The sequence below is a fragment of the Oratosquilla oratoria genome, chromosome 4 (assembly GCF_046742065.1).
Source record: "Oratosquilla oratoria isolate Oo_2021 chromosome 4, ASM4674206v1, whole genome shotgun sequence".
Classification (NCBI taxonomy): domain Eukaryota; kingdom Metazoa; phylum Arthropoda; class Malacostraca; order Stomatopoda; family Squillidae; genus Oratosquilla; species Oratosquilla oratoria.
The window spans coordinates 56,185,688-56,202,425 of NC_134780.1; the positions used below are offsets into that span (position 1 = coordinate 56,185,688).

General features: G+C 39.4%; 1 protein-coding gene across 10 annotated transcripts in view; it reads right to left on the minus strand.

Annotated features, from left to right (window-relative positions):
- Positions 1 to 16,738, minus strand: part of LOC143024863 (uncharacterized) — a 201,958-nt gene that overhangs the window by 184,957 nt on the left and 263 nt on the right. The window lies entirely within an intron of this gene.

The following is a 16,738-nucleotide window of genomic DNA, read 5'->3' on the forward strand; positions in this document are numbered from 1 at the left end:
AAAATAAACAAGTACCTTTTAAATATGATGATAAACAATCTCTCATAAAAAGTAGTCCCAAAAATAATTTGGGAGTGGTATACTAAGTCTCTTATAAAAGTTGATGTTTTTTACATCGATCAAAAAGGAAAAGAACTAAAAAAGATATATCACAACACAGTGTTACAAGAGCGTAGTTAAATATTTGCATTTTCCAACACACGTCCATGTTTTATCGCATTGACTGGGTTGGTGGTGAAGTTAACAAGGACAAAAGATCCCCTTAAAAGCAATGTAATTGAATAGTCTAATTTCGGGTACATACCAGGTAAATATTAATCTAACCGATGGACAATTTAAATGTGACAAATTGTTAACAGTGTTAATCAAGAAACGGGTTCCTCCAGGTTTGGCAGTGGAACTCGGAGATGTAGGAGATTATGGTCAGAAAGCGGTCACGCCCATTCCCAGGCAACTTAATGTATACAAACTTATTTCTACCTCTACATTTGATGTATTTTGTCTCGAGATGTAGTACACGAAAGACCTTACTGTTATTTCATTATCATTCCCCTCAGGAAATGTGGTTTTGTTGCATACATACATACATATATATATATATATATATATATATATATATATACATACATACATGTATCTATACATATGGTATATATACATTCCACAGTTCCCCTAAATTTAAAATGACAAGATATAGTAAAGATAGCCTGACGACAGCCAGAAAAATACACATAGACAGGATCTCATCCTCCTGAGGAAAATCTCGGGCCTTTAAAGATGGTAATATCCCATCTCGATGAACTCGCCGACACAGAGCATCCTAACCAAACATCTATTTAGTTTTTTTCTTTATCTTTATCATCATTATTATTGGATGGTTGCACTACATCCTGATTTCCGTCTGCGTTTCTCCTTTTCTTTTAGCATACGTCCTTAACGGTGAAACGAGATTACAGATTCTGCCGTCTGCAAGGAAGACCCATTTTCCTGTTGGCGACAAGCGATTTCATTGAGCTGAAAGAAAACGGTGATGAGAGTGCATGGACGAGGGCCCCGTCGCTCCACTCATACTCACCGGCTCCTCTCTTGCTCCTGCCCGGCAACTGACTTGGCTCATCACGGGGTGGAAACAACCTCACTCGCTATGCGAAAGGTCAGCCTCTCTCTCGATTAACCCGTCTGCATCCGTTTATCCTCTTTAATCCTCCTCCTGTGTGCCGGCAAGCGATTCTATTCGTACACGAATGAAACCTCCTGATGTCTATGGGTGACAGGCTTCCTAAATTTGTATGTTCCGTCGATTTTTTTTTCCAGCCAATTTAATTCCTCGGCCACTCCAGCAGAGCTATAAGTCTTCGCGTAATATATATATATATATATATATATATATATATATATATACAAATATATATATATATATATATTTATCAGACAAGTGACACCTGGCGTCAAAAAGGATTAGAATTTATTTCGTAAACACTAACCCTTTCTATTTTTTCTGCTTGTCAGATTTTTTTTTTTCTAGACGGGGGAACTTCATGATTCTAAGGATCAGACTCGATCTCAATTCATTCATGTTTCGGTTGCTTTTTTCATAGCCATTTTTGCCTACATCCAACCTGGTGACACTGTTATGCATGACGGAAGAATCATCATGAGCAGTCTAAGCCAGTCCACTGGTAAACAAATGCCTCTTCCAAACGCCTCTAATCTGGATATCTGGTCATAGGTCTATCTCTCCACCCACCCTTCCTCTAGGCCCATATCTGTTTCCATTCTGTAGTTGCTTTTGTCATTCCTTTTGTATATATGACCTAACAAGGTCCATTTCCTCTTTCTTTATTCTAGATTTAAAATACCTTTTATTTTGGTAATGCTCTTTTACAGGAACTCGCAGGCTTTTCAACGTTGGAACCCCAATTATATGACCGTGTTTACATGAGCTCTCACGATTCCGTGTGTCATTAGAATAGTGTATTTAGACCGAAAAAGGAAACTTCCAAGAGTGAGAAGTCTTCTCGATTCATACGTCCCTACCGTCTATTATCAAAGTGACACTCCGTGTTGTGACATTCTCTTTTAGTCGGTAGCTGCAAGAGGCCCGGTTTTGTTGCAGGATAGTGTGGCTGATCACCAGATCTCACTGATAGCGGACTCTACGGAGCTTTCTTGCGGGAAACGAAACGAGATTATGAACGTACATGCTGACCAAGTCATGGATTCGCCCACGCTATGCATCAAGGCAGACAAACAATGCAGTAACGACGAGTCCCTCTGAGGTGCAGGAAAGGTGTTCTCTCCAATCCTATTCCGGGCTGATACTCATCATATGGTGGATGGTGCCTACAGCGGAGGCGTGCTGCTAAGATTCTTATGGATGTCAAGACCTTTAATCTTGTCTGGAGGTGTTTGGTGTAAGATGGAATTAGTTTGGCAAGTTTTATAATATGTTTTTTATTTCTTTGACACTTGTGCGTTAATAGTGATTATTATGCTTTAGGGGATTTCTTGTTCTGCCCTGTAGGCTGTGCTCGTATGATGTGGTATAAATTGTATTCATTGTAGGTAAACTGTATTTACACCTTTAATCATCCTAATGCATAGGATAATTTATTAATTACATCAACTCAAGCAAATATCCATTAAGCCTTCAGTTTCTCTAAATGCAACGCACTGATAAACAAACGACTTAAATTTCGATGACATCAACCGGGCGGTACAATCCATGTTTTTTGTTTTGTTTTTTTTTTTTTTTTTTTTTTTTTTTTTTTTTTTTTTTATGTCGACGAGTCTCCAGACTTCCGTCGCTAAAGGGTCGTTCCCTCAACTAAATGGAATCTCCCGGCGTTAACTAGGACCAAGATCCGGAAAGAGAATGACCACGCCAAAGGGGTTCCTCGGAATAGCCAACCAGTGATCCTCCCCTTATTTGACATCACCTGTAACAAACTGTGCAAAGGATACCACAGATGCCGACGGAGGCTATGGAAGAATTATGCTGCGTAAATCCTGTGGAGCCAGACTCCCTACTAGAAGACTAGACTACATACAGTCCTCCCACGAGACGTAGTCCCACTTGCCGGCTTCCACGGGCTTCAACAGCGCCGACCGTTGAGTAATAACGACTTCAGTTACAATATCTTATTTCTAAAATCCCCAAATATCAAATCTTATATCTTACATATTTATCAAAGCTGAATGACGAACTAAGAAATTATAAACCTATACCAATGTTAGACATGTTATTGACATGTACTCGAGAAATCTAGATATCTATAAGCGAAGTCATATTCTAGTAATGTAAAATAGGGTAGGGTGCACTCTGTACATTACACCTCAGATATTTCCTGGACGTCCTCAGACAATTTTAATCAGCTGGTAGAACCCTTTCCATATCCCCATCAAGGGTCTAACAAGGTTCCCAGTTCGCTTAAATTTTGAAACTGAGCCACGTGGTACATCTTGTTTGTTTTATGTTTAAGAACAGTGGGTATACCCTGTGCGCTCCAAGGAGTCGGTTCAGGGTGTCATTCGTTATGCCAGATCAACCCATCCCACCTACCTCACCTGTGACATCTCGGCGTGCGAAAAAGCGTGTCACACGTCGTAGAATTTATTCAAATCGCTGTTATAATCCTAAAAAGTGATGCCCGTTGTACTATACAGATCCTTTACTATCTACAGAATAAAATAAATTCAAATAACACTTAGATGGGGGAAATGAGAGAGGCATGTAATAAGATTGATTTGGCAGAATGGCTAGAAGTAAATCACGACATATGCCACACCCTGAACGGACTTCTTGGAGCGCACAGACAAGACATATTTATTCGCATAATTGTTTAAGATGCTTCCATTGTGACTACTAAGTCAGTTCGTAGTATCGGGGTCTGGGCTTTGGTTTCTTTCCGATCTGGCCTCTCCTGACAGCGATTCGCTTCTGTATACTAACTTGATTACACTCTGGGCACACATTTATGTCGTGTATGCTCGTGTTACCTGTCATGAGAGTCTACACAGACTCGCAGTGTAGAAAGGGTGAAGTTTCGATCAGCGAGCAGCACCCCCCAAACATCCCCACTCCCATCCACCTCCTCCTCCAAGCTTTCATGAGTGACAACATGCAATGGGGGGTACAGTCACTGTCGAGCTCTTCGCGTACGCCTTTGGCAATCCAGCTCACTGTAAAGGGTTTATCACACTGGACTATTTTTCCCTCACACGTTCTACCTCCAACCTCCATTTGTATCACTAGAATGTGACCTCGCTTACAGACTTCTCTAAGAACATTTCAACAGTGTGTCTAACATTCGTACAGGTTTACAATCTCTCAGTTTATCATTCAGCTTTGCTATATGTGACTGGAAGATAATTTGATATTTGGAGATTTGAACAATCAAATATTGTAACCGAAGTCGTTCTTCCTCAAACGGACTCCTAACGGTCGCGCTGGTAAAGCCCGTGGAAGCCCAGTAGAGTGAACACCGAAATCGAAACAATAAAGGACTTTGTTTTGGTAGACATCAGACGATTTCATTCAGCTTCGAGGAACCCTTGCGCAGAAGAGACTTAAACAAACTTCCCAATGACACTATCGCTATTAATCCTTTACGAGAAATTATAATATATTTGAGACAACTTCTGGTTATATAGCATGGCAGTAATAATACATCTCCTTGTTTGAAAAGCTGTAGGCACCATGTATGTGTGCGTGTATGCGCGTGCTCATAAACAGTAAATACTTATATATATATATATATATATATATATATATATATATATATATATATATATATATATTACACCTATATATACATGCACTCAACTGTATTCTAAGAGTTAAAACGAGAGCCAAAATCAACTTCATTCTAATATGGCTACACACCCTGGTGCCACGCGGCTTAAGACTGTTACATGCCATAGACACCAACATATATAAATCGAATATCGATCGCTCTGCGGTGACTAGGGCCCAGATACTTCAGCTGGGTCACGTGGTATGAAGGCAGTGGATACGTGATGATGATCCTACATTAGTGGCTGAACGTCTCTTGGACGTGGAGGTAGTGTGGGCGTTAGAGAGGATGTGGGAGAACAAGAAACAGAAGAGAGGTGGACGAGGAAAGAGAGCGGTGAGCTTGAGGGCGCGCGCGTGGGGACAATGGAGGGTGTGAGGCGTGGGGTGGTGGGCGAAGGGGGACGCTGCACGCAGAAAGGGAAGGGACCTTGTCGTACTGTTCCGGACACCCGAATCTGACCCATGGTGTGTCAAAACTACGAGACAAAATATCTATTTCGTTGTTATTGCATCAATAACTCATCAATAGGAAATATATTTGCACAATACTTTCCCTTCCATGTGGAGGTTGCCCTGTAGGGCTGAGACTTAATTTCCTGGTCCAGATCTAGTTTCTATCAACTTTGACAACATTTCCTCCAAACTTAATACAAGGATAGCTGATAACCAGTGACTGGTCTCTTCCTTACTATAAGCCGACGACATAGTAGTAATTCCTCACCAACACAAACAGTATTCCAACGGTTCTTCCCAGAGATATATGAGAGGGCCAGAGGACTATTACCAGCCGCTAAGGTTGCGGGTTTCCTATCAGTGGAACCTGGGTCAACAATTATTACTATTCCCGTTGGATAATCGTCACCTGAAGATCTAACAGCACTGTCTTGTGTACTTACAGGGCAGAGTGCAGCTGAAAGTACGCCCTGCCCAAGCATATCAAAGTCTCGCACATTAAATACCGTATAGATGATGACGATCTACGCCTACATGAGAACCATCGCAGACTACAAGTTGAATACCTTTATAGAACTCGAGAATACCAGTTGGGATAGCATGGGACCAAATTAAATCCGAAAAGAGGAAGTTTTGTGCAGTTACAAGTTATACAAGGTGGGGCTGCGTCAGGGATGTGTTGTCACCATGACTGTTCAATGTATATATGGATGGGATGATGCGGGAAGTCAATGCGAGAGTAATGGGCAGGGCAATGTAGATAGTTAACGAAAATGGAGAAAAGTTGGGGATAACCCAGTTGTTGTTTACTGACGACACTGCGCTTGTGGCAGGGTCAGAGAGGGAATTAAGGCACTTAGTGACAGAGTTTGGGAAGGTATGCGATACGAGAAAGTTAAAGGTAAATGTGGATAAAAGTAAAGTAATGAGATGTACAAGAGGAGAGGATGGCAGTGAGTTGGAAGTAAGTCTTAAAGTCGAGAGGCTGAAGGAAGTAGATAGTTTTAGGTATTTGTTGTCGCATGTGGTAGGAAATGGAAGAGTGGAGGTGGAGGTAAATTGTAGATTGAGAGAAGTAAATGCCTTGAGGGATTAAAAAGTGTCATGAGAAATAGGCATCTGGGAATGGATACAAAGAGGTTACTGAATTTCATTATGTGAAGGGATGATTGTGCCGACGGTACTGTATGGAGCGGTGACTTAGAACTTAAGAGAGGCAGAGAGGAAAATTTATATGTCTGAGAATTATGATAGGGGTACCAAGGTTGGACAGAGTATGAAACAAGGTGAGGAGGAGAGCGGAGATGGAAAAGGAGATGGCCGGTGGGGTTGATGATGGAGCACTGGGATGGTTTGGACACATGGGAAGAGTGAAGATAGTTAAATTTAATGTGGAAGGCAGAGGTAGGGGGAGTGAACTTGAGAGGACGACCGAGGATGAGATGGATGGATGGGGTGAATGAGGCTTTGAGCAAGTGGAGAATATCTGTTGAGCAAGGAAGGAAGAAGGCAGGATATAGGGGCGAGTGGCGAGCGGCTGTGTATAGCTAATACTGTAAACATGGAAGGGAGGGGGAAGGGGATGGAGGGGGAAGGAGTAGGGAGTGGTTATGTGTGAATCATATTTTGACGCAGCCCGAAGGGATTTCTTCCCTTCTCTTTTTCTGCACGAGGGGACGGAAAGAGGGGGGGTCGCCGATTAAGAGAAGCGGACTTACTATGGATGTACTGTGTCTTGCTGCATTGCTTCTGACCCAGGCCAGAGGGCGGGATACAGGAAATATCCGTCATCTACGAGGAGCTACGATGAGAGGAAGGAAAGGGTGGCGGATGGGAGCGGAATGAATATGTATATATATACTTATTCATACATGCATATATATATATATATATATATATATATATATATATATATATATATATATATATATATATATATATTACGCATATATATACATATTAAATCATAATATATCACACAATGTCTTCACACCCAGTTATCACATAGTATGATTTTTACGTTTTATTCTGACCCACGAACCTTCGAATGCTGGTAATTCAAATTTACGAGACCTCATTAGTTCACGTCACACAGAGCACATGGCTAAAGAGCGTCGTCTCAAACGACCTCATGTCACGTGATCTTGACGTTTTACTTGGTGGCGGCACACTAGGCATTTTTCGCTACTTGCTTTTGCTACTTTGTTTGAGCAGAAATGACTTCGGTTACGATATTTTGCTTTTCAAAAATCCAAATGTTAGATTACTCTTGCGTCATACACTGAGAAGCTGAATGGCGAACTAAAGCGGCCCATATACGATCAATTATATTGCGCAATTTCATTGTCAATACTCTGAATTGACAATTAAATTGACCGTGTATGGGCGATATATCGCCCATACACGGTCAATTTAATTGTCAATTCAGAGTATTGACAATGAAATTGCGCAATATAATTGATGGTATATGGGCCCGCTTAAGACAAGTTAAACCTACTCAAGCCAGAGCAATGGTTTCAAAAGTACCCACTGAAATTTAACCAAAGTGTAAAGTTATGCATGGGTAAACATAAGAACATAAAAATGAAAGAGACTGCAAGAGACCATACGGCAGTTCACTAGGCAGTTCCATGTCCATTACCACCTGTCATCCCCATCCATAAAGTTGTCTGCTTCTAATTCAAGTAGAAAGTGAAAATTATCTTGGCGTTATTATCAGTAACTGCCTTAAAAAATTAACACTTTATTGCAAACCGTTGTAACACCACAAGAAATAATGGTTACAAAAGATTTATAAAAGATCAAACCCTAATGCATATATTTATATTTTTTTTCCTTTAACCGCACTGTAAATGTTTGGGACAAACTACCTATTCATGTCGTAAATGTAAGTACAACTAGCACTTTTAAAAACCGCCTAGATATATATGTAAAGTCTAACTCCAATCTAACTTATTTCTCACCATCATGAACTTGTACACTTAAATCAAGTCAGTTTCCACTAAATTTACTCCCTTCCAGTTCGCAAGAAGCACAGCATCTCCTTTGTATTTCCCCACGTTAACAATAGTCTATACGTCCATGTCACGAAATTATAATTTAAAAAGTTTTTCATCATCTAATTACAGGTAGACACCTACTCACGAAAATAGAAATACAGAAATTCACAAAAAAAAAAAAAAAAAAAAAAAAAAAAAAAAAAAACCGCGGCCCGTAATGAACTGATGGCGACAATCTGCAACCGGCTTTTCTAGCATGGAAACCCAAGGCATTGTTATTATCAACATGAAGTCACAAAAGTTCTGTGCGTTATACATTAACATTTGAATTTATTATTATTTTGTTAACCAGACATGTACATAGGAGCAACAGAAATCGAAAGAATTTTAAGGTGAAGAGTTCATCTTTGTGCACTCGAGAGAAAAAAAAAAAAAAAAAAAAAAAAAAAAAAAAAAACGGAAAAATTGACTTCCTTACTAAAGACATACAGGAACCAATTATTTTCGTGCGTTGAGGTACATCAATGAGCTACAAATCATACGAAAACGGACCGATATATTTGAATATTTTTCCCAATGAAATAGACTTTTAGGATAAAGATTAAAAAAAAAAAAAAAAAAAAAAAAAAGCTGGAAAGGGTCTGCAGCAGACCATAATGTTTAAGTGGCTGGTCCGTGCCTTAGTAATACGTTCTGCAAACACCAATGGAATGGTGTATCGTAGGAGCAGAAGTCAATACTCACAGCATTGGAGAAGTTATCTGTGCAAAATATTTCTAGACAGTAATAAATCGATCTTCGTAACAGGAATGAAGTTGTGGCCAGAGGAACCCAAAAGAATGGAAAGCTTAGAATAAGAGTTAGAGAATGTTGGATCAACTGTTCTAAGAAATAAGGGTTGGGTGCTGAAGTTGCTGTTCCCGCCCATACTGGATAAAAAAAAAAAAAAAAAAAATAAAAAAGCGTTAATTCACGGGCTGCATAATTAGAGGAAGAAATCCAAGTTGGTGGTGAACACTACCATGTGTCGGTTTTAGAAAACCGAAAATAGGGTTCTCCATGGAACTGCTTTAAATTTTTAATAATTCTCGATACTAAACAGCACCCAATTGTACATTGGGATGATGAAAATTGAATTTCAGCCGTATGGACAAAAATCAGAGGACTGAGGCTCGGACGCACAGTATACGATTGTTCTGTAGATACAGAGCAATCGCACCTTTGAAATCAAAACGACATCTGGAAGGAACAGTACCGGTTGTAAATCCTGATAACTGGGTTGGTGTGACAAAGAAAACAGAATTTAATAATCTAATGAGGATTCGACATTGCACAGAGGACTCTAGAGTGAAGGAGAGAAGATAAAGGAAATTATCGAGACTCGGGATTATCCATTCAAAACTGATACGAAGAAAGATAAATTCTGCCCCGTCTCCAGCGGTGAATTCCTAGTCTGAATTACTCGTAAACAACTGCATGGCAAAGCGTACAATTGGAGAATGAGGTGTCACAGGCAGAGTATTGTTCGAGGATATGGTTCTGAAAGAAGTCCGAACTGCCCTGCGTGTTGGGAGAAGCACTAGACGAGGTATAAAAAACCTGGCCGATCGTGAGCGTACCCGATCACTCTCCCGGTAGTCAGTAACGAAGTCTGCTATGCCGGCTTTCAACCGTTACTTGAATGATCATACGTAGCAGACACCCTAGAGTGCACAAACTGCATTTAATTCAGTGGCTCTCTTACCGTTTTGTTTTTACTCCAGTTCTGTCCACGTCGTTCGTTTACATCTTCAACCGACACTCAGAGCGGATGTCGAGTGTCCTCCCACCAGCTACCTTGCACCTGAATGTGTTGACTGTCGTATACTGGGAAGATGCATGCTCTTCGATTCCTCATCTTTTGTACCCAGCAGACTCCCCATATGGCTTAAGTATACTAACGGACCTGCGATTTTATGCCTCCTGTTGTTCACACTTTTTTGAACCCTAGGTTAATGAATATGAATTTCCAATTATTAGGTATGATCTAGGTCGCGATACCTGTGTGAAAACGATTTATATTAGAACAATTTCACTTCAAATTTTGTTCAAAAGCTTAGTGTGCCTACCGTCAGGCGCTAGTGCTCCGCGGACGCACACACGCACATATATATATATATATAAAAGCCACGGGCTTCGCCCTCCCCGGCTTCGTCGGGGGCTTGGCTGCGCAAACAGCGGCCTACGGCCGCAACTTTCCGCGCTCTAATCCCTCGTTTTCCCCTTCGGCCTCGGGGCGGTACCCCAACACGGGATCCCCAGCACGAAGAAGAACGCGAAGAAGAACGCGAAGAACACGAAGTAGAATGCGAAGAAGAACGCGAGGAAGAAGAACGCGAGGAAGAGGAACGCGAGGAAGAGGAACGCGAAGAAGAACGCGAGGAAGAATGCGAAGAACGCGAAGAAGAACGCGAGGAAGAAGAACGCGAAGAAGAACGCGAAAAAGAAGAAGAAGAAGAAGAGGAACGCGAAGAAGAAGAAGAAGAACGCGAAGAAGAAGAAGAATACCACCTGACCCCGACTTACCCAAGCGCTTTTTCAAGAATATTTTTATATGTATATACATATACATATATATACAGTATATATATACATATATATATATATATATATATATATATATATGTATAATGCGAGTGCAGATAATGATAATAACAAGAATAAGAATAACAATTATTATTATAATAATCGTAACAATAAAAATAATAGGTTTAGTGAATTAAGTGATACATATACACTGTGTTTGTATATATAGCGTGTTTACAAATCAGTGCAATGATCTAACAAAGAGTTCAGTGTGGTGTTTGGCTTATTAATACGTGATTAGTATCTTTATATCGTACATATCTTTACGTGAATATTCTAGTTGAAATACCACAATATCCTGACATACTACACTATTATTACTGCCTGTGGTATTTCATTCAGGTGTAGTTTGCTGATAACTGGGTCAGACACATAAAATGCTACAGATAACTGCAACATTGCATATCATATTCACGCAACATGTGTCATGTCACTAAAGAAAGCACCAATTTTGTCACCAAGTAACCAAGGCATAGTATACATCTGGTAGGGAGAGCAAAACAATTGTCCACGGACAATTATTCCCAATACTTAATTTCTAATTTATTTCATCATGTATTGTCACTAAAAGTGTTGCTAATTTCTTATTATCTTTATTATCATTATTTCAAAGAAAATGCAAATTATATTAATACATAACTGACCCCCTGGACAATTGCTCCCCGATTTATTATCATTTTATATATTTAAAAACTGTTCAAAATGTTTAATTTTTAATCTACTTCAACATGTGTAGTTACTAAAATGTTGCTATTGTTGCACTGCATATGACACATAGGAATTAGAAATTAATGAACGTTCAAACCACGTGGCACAAAGGGTTATAAACAGCCACTGCCGCGATGAGTGAGAGTCGATAGAAAAAATCAAGTAAAACAAGTGACAGCAGATTATCAGAACTTATCAGAAGCTGAAAAGGAAATATGTCAAGGAGAGATGGGGAGATTCAAAACGAGTTAGATATCAATTGACTGAAGTAGGGATAGGAAAGCATTAAATTTAATAGTATAAGAAGAGATATAACATAGAGGTAACTTATAGAGGTAGAACTAAACAATAAAATAGGCTGTTATAAAATTAGAACATCGAAATTCGGAAAATAAGTACAGAGACAAGGAAACTTTGGAAACTCAAGGCTAAGTACAAAACAAGTAGAGAGGCTCAGGAGTCAGTCACTCAGGGAATCGAAGCCAGTCAGTCAGGCAAATCAGTCTGTGTAGGGGGAGTGAATTATTCTGTTTTTCAGTGTCGGTGCTGCGAATCTAAATTGTCTGTATTGTGACTCAAAATATCAAACTGAAGAAGAAAGTGTTTCTCTCATCCACGAACACGCTACACTATTTTCATACTATTTTACCTATAATACCATTTATTTTCATAATCATATATTGAATGAAATACAAGATTATATTAACCAATACATAAATACCCTCCGAAAATTGTATGACAGAACAGTTGATGGATATCAAGAACAAACCGTTACACAGAAGGTTGGCACTGTGGTTACCATTCATCAATCGGAGGTTGGCACCCGAACATATGGACATTCCTTATGGAGTTATCACACTGGGCTATTTTCCCTCCCACATCCTTCTTCCAACCTCCATTTGAATAACTAGAATAGGACTTCGCTAACAGAAATCTAGACTTCTCTAAGAACATTTCAACAGTGTAATCTAACATTCGTACAGGGTCTACAATCTCTCTGAGTTCATTACTTAGGTTTGCTATACATGGCGGAAATATAATTCTATATTTGGAGGTTTGAAAAATAAGATATTGTATCGGAAGTCGTTTTCATTTTCTGATGAAGCCCGTGGAAGCCCATTAATAAGTTGAAACGCCAGCAATCACTACATTAAGTCCAACTCACGCCAATACTTGCCGGTGATATCACACCTCAGCACAAAAAAAATATCAAGACACATCTATGCGTATTCTCCATTTGGTTCAGATATATGGTAACGGTCATCTGCTAGATATTTTACGTGGTATTGCGTATAACATCCACATGTAACGACAATTTGGTGACACCCTTTGATAATGCTTATATATCAGTGTTAAAAGTAGAAACAATTGTTTCTGTGTTTATGAGCATATAACCTATGACTTCTCATACATATTAGTTATCTATTGCAAATGCAACGTTAAAAATATACATTGATGCTATAAGAAAATAAATATTAATTTTTAATTTTTGGGTTTCATTTAAGTCATTCAAGGTTTTAGTTATCCCAATGTCAGCCTTCTTAGGATGGCATTGGTTCCGGTTAATCGTAGCGAATTACATTTCGGGGGGGGGGGGGGTGATTGTCTTATGGGGCTGTTATCCGGGGGTAGTTGTCCTAGTCCGATTTCATAGGTCGAGCCTATACTGCTTATTCTATTCCCACGGTGTGAGAGACTATTAACATGCCAAGCTTGTTTACAGTGCGCTGTCCATAAATATTAACCCAATAATTATATGGCGTATATTGGTTCGACATCAATCTTTCTACAAAGTCATATTGGACACTGTCACTATGGCATTCCCATTATTATGCAACATCACAGTCCTATAGTTTGTGCGCCCCAAGGAGTCCGTTCAGAGTGATTTACTAGCAATTCTGCCAAATCAACCTTAGTACATGCCCCTCTCTCTCTCTTATTTTCCATCTATGTGCTATTTCATTTGTTTTGTTCTCTATATAGTTAAGAAAGTTGTATAATACAATAAAGATCACGTTTTAGGATTATAACAATGATTTGAATAAATTCTATGACACCTGGCAACAGCGCTTTTTTTCCTATGTTGCCAACTTTCTTTACTATATACAGAATAAGAAATAATCAAATAGCACATAGGTGGGAAATAGAGAGAGGAGGCATGTACTAAAGTTGATTTGGTACAACGTATACCATACCATGAAAGGACTCCACGGAGCGTACAGGATTACTAAGGATTACAAGGAAAGAGCATGCCAACAGAAGACCTTTGTGGTCCACAACTAGGTCGGATGCGAAATAAATTTATAAAAAAATAAATAAATAAGTAGAATAAATAATTATAAATAGTAAACATAAAAAGAGCAATTTATAATAAAAACAAAAATGTGAATAATAATAATAAATGGCAGGCATTACAGCATATTGCTTAGGTGGTTATCTAAGTGAATCTTAAAGTGTTTTAGATCACTGCACAATAACATTACCTTACAATGTATCACATTCATTGAGGTTTTATATACTGAAAGAAACGTCAAATTTAGTGGCAATGAAGTTATAACTGGTGGAATCTCACATATTTCAAGGCTCCACAGCGCCAAACCTATAAACTTTATATCCTAGTATTTCAGTTCCTAAAACCTTACGTTGTAACTCACGTGACGTCAACTTTCGTCGTTTCTTAATTATCAGAGTAAAGGTGGCGGCACACTAAGCATTTCCCGCTACTTGTTTTTGCTATCTCGTTTGAGTAGAAACGACTTCGGTTACGATATACATACATACATACATATATATATATATATATATATATATATATATATATATATATATATTTCAAATTTACAAATGTCGAATTACTCTCGCGTCATATAGTTAGAAGCTGAATGACGAACTAGAGAAATTAAATTTGTACGAATGGTACACACATTGTTGAGATGTTCTTACGGTCTGCAATATCATAACCAAAATCGTTTCTACTCATACGAAGTAGCAAAAGCAAGTAGCATGCTAGCCTAATGTGCCGCCACCTTGTTTGACATAATGTGGTCCTACCAAAAGAGTTCATGCTGACCTTTTAAATATGCTTCGATCGCCAGTGAATTCTGTTTACAATACGCATGAATTGATGGCTCATCAAATCCAAAACAGTCCCACACGACACTCAGAGTTTAGAAACACAAGCCTTGGATCTTTCCTGCTTGCCCTTCTTGTTATCCTTTCATGTATTTGGCACGCCTCACATTAAGATGACCACTTGACCTTTCCTGCCAGGTAGCCATCTGGTGGGATAGATTTAATGTAGGAACGGAGGAGGTAGCAGCAGCAGAAGGCCAAAACATGACTACGAGGCGCGGGTTTCACAAACAACGCCAACTGAAGACGATGTGTCACTTATTTTGACACCAAAGACCTGGGCAAAGGGTTTTAACACTGACTGGGAAAGGCAAGTAATACAGCGTCTGGGGAGGAAAACAAATGAACGAATCACATATTATAGCAGATACTTACACAAATACTTTTATACTTTATTGCCGAATGTTTAGCTTATTTCTAGATTACAGCAAATATATATATATATATATATATATATATATATATATATATATATATAATTGTGTGTGTGCGTGTGTGTGTGTGTGTGTGTGTGTGTGTGTGTGTGTGTGTGTGTGTGTGTGTGTGTGTGTGTGTGTGTGTGTGTGTGTGTGCTTGTATGCTTCTGATGCATCATAGGTATCTGTCCGCAATGGAGAGCAAAACAGAGTTCAAGGCTGATAACAAAGGAGGAAGGATCGAGTTTAACCCACCCCCCTCCCTTCCACCGCCTTTGATCCTGGCTGCCGCCAATCTACTTTCCTAAACAACACAAACCTATCTAGATCCCTTTCGAATCAAGTGATACTTATATATTTATTCTGGCTGCCGCCCGTCACCTAACCCTGTCACCACGAAGGGGTCACCACGAAGGGGGAAAAGGGGGCGTTAGAATATGGTAGGCAATTAGCAGTAGGTATCACAATAGGAGGCTGGAATGAAGGCGACTTCTGTAAATAATTACTTCAGTTACACCGATGCATTTCCTGACGAAGCTCATCGCTTCACTCATGTGTACGTTACAAGACTGGCAATCCTCATCTTATCCTGTATCTTATTGCTTCCCTAGTTTAATAATAAGTCTGTCATGAACTTTGGAATGAGTGTCCCTAGTTTATTTGAGGACAACCTGCGATGTAGCAAGCTCAGTTCCGGCAAGCTTTAACGAAGGTACGAAGCCTAAAACAACTGGCCAAATATGTAAATAAGGTAGGCTACATTTGTGACCGTTTGGGAAGCACACATATCACTGACGTTTACGAATATCTGGTAATGCAAAAAAAAAAAAACACAACTAAGTATATAACGCATGGGAACACTGTACTGCTTTTTGAAACGGAACTCAGCAGGCAATGCATATCTACCAACTGAAAAAAAACAGCGTCACGATGAAAGGGAAACTTAACTGCACGCAATGTGTACTAGATTACCATAGCCACACTTGCAGCAGGCAAACTCAGTATACGGGAAAAGCAAAAAATATATAATCAACAGGTCAACCTTGAATATAAGGAAAAGTAGCCGGTTTCACCTGCTCCCGGGGAAATCGTAAATTCTATTCGGCAGCACGAGACGGAAGGTCATAACCTTTCACCCCCCGTCAGCAATATCTACAACTAAGGCAGAAAAATCTTGTAATACCTTGTCGTACTATATTCTATGGATAAAACCTTGATTACTATCCACATTACAATGTATGGGAATCTGCTAAGCAAAAGCCATAAATATACAATTTCACCAAGGCTGGTATCACCGTGCACAGCCAAGCCCTGAAGACGGCTTGGCAAACTTTTTGTGTTATTTTCTGATATACAATGTAATAAAAATGAAATTGCAGCACACATCTTCATGATCAAGAACGATTGGCCAGGAAGGATCGAGAGGCAACAGCCACGAAGAGGTCCCAACAGAAAACGGAGATTGCCTATTGGCAGGCCAGTCGAGTTCCCCTCCCGCCACCATTCGTCCTCACCTCCCCCTTCCCCTCTCACAACATCGGTGCCACAGGAAGCAGCTTTGTGATGAAAATATATACTAAACAAATAATATACCAATCATAAATTAT